The sequence below is a fragment of the Uloborus diversus genome, chromosome 6 (genome assembly GCF_026930045.1).
Source record: "Uloborus diversus isolate 005 chromosome 6, Udiv.v.3.1, whole genome shotgun sequence".
NCBI lineage: Eukaryota > Metazoa > Arthropoda > Arachnida > Araneae > Uloboridae > Uloborus > Uloborus diversus.
Genome location: NC_072736.1, coordinates 105,107,505 through 105,113,446, shown reverse-complemented (window position 1 = coordinate 105,113,446; position 5,942 = coordinate 105,107,505).

Here is a 5,942-nt window from a genome sequence, read left to right as displayed (position 1 = left end):
GACCTATCTTTGTTGGTTTCTGAGAAAAATTCCTTTTTTCGCAAACTAGCAAAATTTTTGAATAAAATGCGCAAAACAAACCTTTTTTGACCAAAATAAATTCCAAATCAAATCCCTTTATTGCATCCCTTTATTTTTTTTAAAATAAAGTCCTAAATATCATTATTCAGTTTGTTAAAACTATTTAAGTACTGTAAACGTGTTGAAAAACAAAATGATAGTAGCAAGCTCAAACACGATTTGCAGTATAGTTCAGGATCTGAAGGGCGGGGGGGGGGGGGGGGGGGGTTTGAGCATGCATGGAAGACCTGACGTAAAATTATTTCTGATTAATGTCATAGGCACTATAGTTATTATGAAACCACATGTCGTCGTCCCCTTAGTGGTCGACAACCCCGGGGGAGGGGGAAAGCAGTTGGGGGGGGGGGGAGCCGTTTGCTAAAATCCTCATAACTCGCGAACTATTTGAAGTAAACACTGAAAAAAGTGGCAATCGACGAACAAAACAAGGGCTTCATAGAAGCTAAATATGATTATGATCAAATCTTTGTTAGTTTCCGAGTAAAATTCTATTTTTCACAAACAAGCAAAAATTTTGAATAAAATATGCATTTTTTTTTCAAATAATCAAAATTATTTAACTGTTTAGGGAACCAATAAAATCTGAAAAATCACTGTCCAGTTTGCTTAAAATAACTTTATAACCTTTTGCAGATTTTACACCTGAGTTATGAAACATAGTGAACGAGGGTATTGCCACATAAGCAGCGTAAAAATTTCAGTGGAACGTTAAAGAAAATATGAACAGTATCTTATCCAGAGCAATGGCAATGTCTTCAATGGCCACTGCAAAACAGCAAAAGAAAACCAAAAAAACATTTAAGCTGGGAAACGTTAACTCAAAAGTGATGTTAGTACATCTAAAAATCATTCCCATTCAATAAGCTCAATGCTATAGGTTAGGTTCATCAGAATGGTTCACTGAAGCAAAGCGCGAGGTCTGATTTCGTGAATGTAATTGAAAATTATACTTCTTGCAGCAAAACTCTGGAAGAAGCACACTATTTTAAGAACAAAGTTCAAGTTATCGATGGAATAACTCTGGTCCATAATGTCCCAAACACTACTTTCAAATGTAGCAAAGATTTTGCAGGTCTCCAAATAAAAAATAATAAAAATTTCTCTCCAATAGTCAAACTACACGAGTGGACTTTAAACACAATCGGTACATCTCTTTGTCGTTTTCATAACTTGAAAACCAGAAGTTCAGGAAAGTCTCCTGCGCTTATAAAAAAAATCACTGGTATCAAACTAGTGGTTTCGTGTCATAGCCATTCCTGAAAATAAGAAGAACCTTTAAAAGTACATTTCAGAGTATGTAATATGTAATATATCCGTTCCTGCATCCAATCAGCTTCTGGTGTCTGGTAACTCTAAAAACGAATATTATTTAAAATCTGAGAGTCAAGTAATAAATTTCTCTGAAATGCCAGAGTCCAACCAGGACGAAGCACGCAACAGAATATATCTTTCTGCATATGATTCAGTGCAAAATAGGGTTAAAAGTAACTAATAGTTTATAGATCAGAAACTAATGAATTCTTACTGGCAGTCTTTGTTAAAGGACAGAGGTTGCCATTTCATGTGCTGGTGTTGTGGAAAGGAAAACAGCTTTAGGATGGCATCTTCAGGAGCACTTACGGGAAAAACATCTAAAATTTTACAAGCTTTTGACGCATTTTCCGCCTGCGATTCAACAACTAAAACAGGAACAAAAAAGTATGCTTTCACTTTACCAAAAAAAGTCGGAAACTGTTTTTTGTACGCTAGAGTTATCATTAAAACAATATCGGAGTGCTTCAGAATTTCAACTGTTAGAAGCTGTGTCATAAAAAAATTGTCAAGAAAATAGGTATTTCTTGCAAATGCAACCATTACACACAATAACTTCTTGTCATTTCCAACAGAAATAAATATAATATCAGCTCTCTACCATGCTCCTGCAATTCTTTTCAACATGTGCTAAGAAGTATTGCTCAACTGTACTATTGAATCAATTCCGCTGTACCTTAGCAGTGCCTTAAGATGTAACCAAGTTCGGGTTTCACTTGAATGAAAATAAAACAATAAAGCCCCACACCTTATGATGCAGCCAGTGTTACCAGAGATTTTAATTCCATCCTGTGCAGGCAAGAACTGTAAATAATCTTGTAAATGTTTTATTAATTATTCATCTTGCTGCAAATACTGTGCTTTTAAGGCTAAAGCAAAAACCCCTAAACTACAAAATACTCGGAAGAGGACGATTCAATAGAACAATTACATGTCAACAAAAAAGAGTATGATCCAGCATTCAGAATTTCTGATATATTAATACTTTATGTATGCATATTGATATTCTGCAATTTTTTTTTAATACGTATTATTTTACTAATTTTATTTAATTAGTTTTTTTAGAACTCTAGTGTATAATTTTATATCGATATTCGTTTTCATACAAGCTCAAAGATGCTTCTCGTTTTTTATATTTATTTAGTACATATTATTTCTTGTATCATTGTTCTTTGTTGAGCAAATTATAAAAAGCAATATCCGCAAAACAATACCCGCAATATTCTTTTGTGCAAATTGAAAATATAAATTAATAGAAATAAATTAAAATTATATTTGAATTGAAACTACTGTGGGCCTGGTTCTTCAGTTCCTCTCAAATTTAAAGCAATATATAACAAAATTAAAGCCATAATTGAATACTTTGCAATTAGAATAAGTTTGTAAACTGAAGAATGAATAGTTCGTCATAAGGATAAAAAGGCTATTTTTTATAGGCTTAGCATACTGCCGTTTTATTCAATGCGCTAACTTAGGCAGTGCTTGCATTTTCTATTTCGCTTTTTAACGCTCACGTTGGTAATAATTAAATAGTTTTAAACAAACTGAATGATGAAGTTTCAGATTTTATTGAATCAGTAAACGGTTAAATAATTTGAAAAAGAACTTATCTTTGAAAAAAAAAAAGCTTTTCGTATTTTATTCAAAATTTTTGCATGGCTGCTAAAAAAGGAATTTTACTTATAAAACAACAAAGATGGGACTATATATATAAACATGTTTAGGTTTTTCAAGCCCTTGTTCTGTTGCATCTTTTGCCACATTTTTAGTGCTTTACCTCCTACAGTTCGCGAGTTATGAGTGTTTTAGTAAACGGCGTCCCCCTACTGCTTCCCCCTCCCCCGGGGATGTCGACTGCCGAGGGGGGGAGGGACATGTGTTTTCATAATCACTAGAGTGCCTGTAATAATAATCAGAAATAATTTTGCGTCAGGTTTTCCATTCATGTTCAAAACCCTCCTTCAGATCCTGAACTATACTATGAATCGTGTTCGAGCGTGCTACTGTCATTTTGTTTTTCAACGCGTTAACAGTACTTAAATAGATTTAACAAACTGAATAATGATATTTCGGACTTTATTTGAAAAAAAAATCAAACAATTTTGATTTGGAATTTATTTTGGTCAAAAAAAGTTTGTTTTGCGCATTTTATTCAAAAATTTTGCTAGTTTGCGTAAAATGGAATTTTACTCAGAAACCAACAAAGATAGGTCCATAATCATATTTAGCTTTTATGAAGCCCTTATTTTGTTGCGTCGATTGCCACTTTTTTCAGTGTTTTATCTCAAATAGTTCGCGAGTTATGAGTGTTTTAGCAAACGGCTCCCCCCACTGCTTTCCCCCCTCCCCCGGGGTTGTCGACCACCCAGGGGGCGACGACATGTGGTTTCATAATCACCATCGTGCCTGTAACAATAATCAGAAATAATATTGCGTCAGCCTTTCCATGCATGCTCAACCCCCTTCAGATCCTGGACTAAAAACTAAAAACAACTGATTTTAAATCAAAACATTTTCGAAAAAAGAAAAAGAAAAAAAAAAAAAAAACAGCCATTGGTAATTTCTTTTTTTTTTTGCTGCAAAAATGAGTGTTCCCGATTGTTAATTGACTCGCGGATAATCTACTTGCGGATAATCGGAAGTTTACTGTAATGTAGTTTACTTGCCCACGGCTGTATTATTTTTAATGTCTCTCCTCTTGGAGATACTTATTTTTTCAAAAATAAAAAATAAGATAATTTTTAAACCTATTTTTTCTGTACCTTTTCTATGTGTTTAGAACCAATTAATACACCTAAAAAAGATGTAGGGTCTGGTGGGGGAAAGTGGTCAATGGGGTAAAGTGGTCATACGTCAAATAAATGGCTATAGCTTGGAAATAAATGTTCGAATGAATGTGAAAATTTTATTTTAGAGTAGGGCAGTTAGAAACTACACTTTGAATACAAAATTTTGAAACTGGCAAAATTTTATTGGGTAAAAAAAAATATTTTGCGTGAATATGAAAAATTTTAAAATCTAAACACCTATTTTAACTTCCTTGGAAAATTTTGTTTGTTAGAATTAGGAACAGATTGACTGTACAGGAAGCTTCCTACATGTCTCAAGAACTCTTATTCATTAGTTGTTAGCTGAATCTATTTTAGGTAATTTTTTAGAACAATTTAAGTAAGATGGGGTAAAGTGGTCATAATATTAGGCTTAACGAATATTGTTCTTCTAATGTCACTTAATCTTTAAGTATAAGGCCGATACAGATTAAATATTAGTTTTACTTAATATGTATTGTTTTTACAGTAAACGGGGTTAAAAATACGAGTAAATGCTTATATATACGCATAAATACTCGTGTAGGCACGTACATAGGCGTATTCACATAAATGCGCCAATAAATACGTGTATGGGTATGTCCAAGTATTTTTTATCCATACAGCTATACATTCTACTATACATGTATATGCTCGCTTATACTCATATATACATGAAAACTTATATACTCAGGTAGACACGTAATATACGCAGTCGTACTCGAGTAGACATTTACATACAAGCATAAGAAATACAAGTATACAGGGTGAGTTAAAACTCTTGAGCAAATTATTAAAAGGTGTTAGAAGGGAGGATAAGAAGTAATAATCATAAGGAACACATAGTGACAAACACAATGCTGACGCGCTTCATGCACGCAAAGTCAGAAACTGATGGATGCAAAAAAAGTCACAAATTTATTACACAAAGAAATTTTACACAACATTTTAGGTCTCAAGAAAGTTTTAAAGCGATTGATGAAATTTGCGGCCTGCAGCTGTAATAAATGTGTTTCGCAATCACAAAGCACTCTCTGTTGCAATAACGAGACTTTTGAAAAACTTTCATCAGCCGCTGCGCCTTTGTTGCGATGCTACTACAGGCCGTAACTTTTAACAACTGCTCTAAATATTTCTTAAAAACTAAAATATTAGGTAAAATCATCTTAGTGCAACAAATTTGTGCCCTGCTTTGCATCCATCAGTTTCTGACTTTTTGTGCATGTAGCGCGTCAGTGATTATAACTTCCTTATGATTCTTAACTTCCTATTCTTCTCTCTCACACCCCTTTGATTTTTGCCCAAGAGCTTAAATTCACTCTGTAGGTCGACATGTATATAAGCGTATATTCTCGTGATACACACATGTACTGGTGTATGCACGTAAATGTACGTATATACGTCTATACAGGTATATGGTCGTGTTTACGCGAATACATGCATATATACTCGTGCTTCCATATATATACGTGAGTAGATACATACTCCAAAGACGCACTGGATGTATCCACGAATTAACTCGTATATACCCGTATATGTATGTACACTTATATATGCGTATATACGTCTATTTTACACATATATACTCAAGTATGCAAGTATTTTCTTGAGATACAAGTGCATACGAGCATATGATTTTCGTTTATACGCGTATATACTCGTATACACATGACACGTGTATACACGTGACACGTATGTACTCATGTAGACACGTATACACTCCTGTAGGTAATCACGTATACA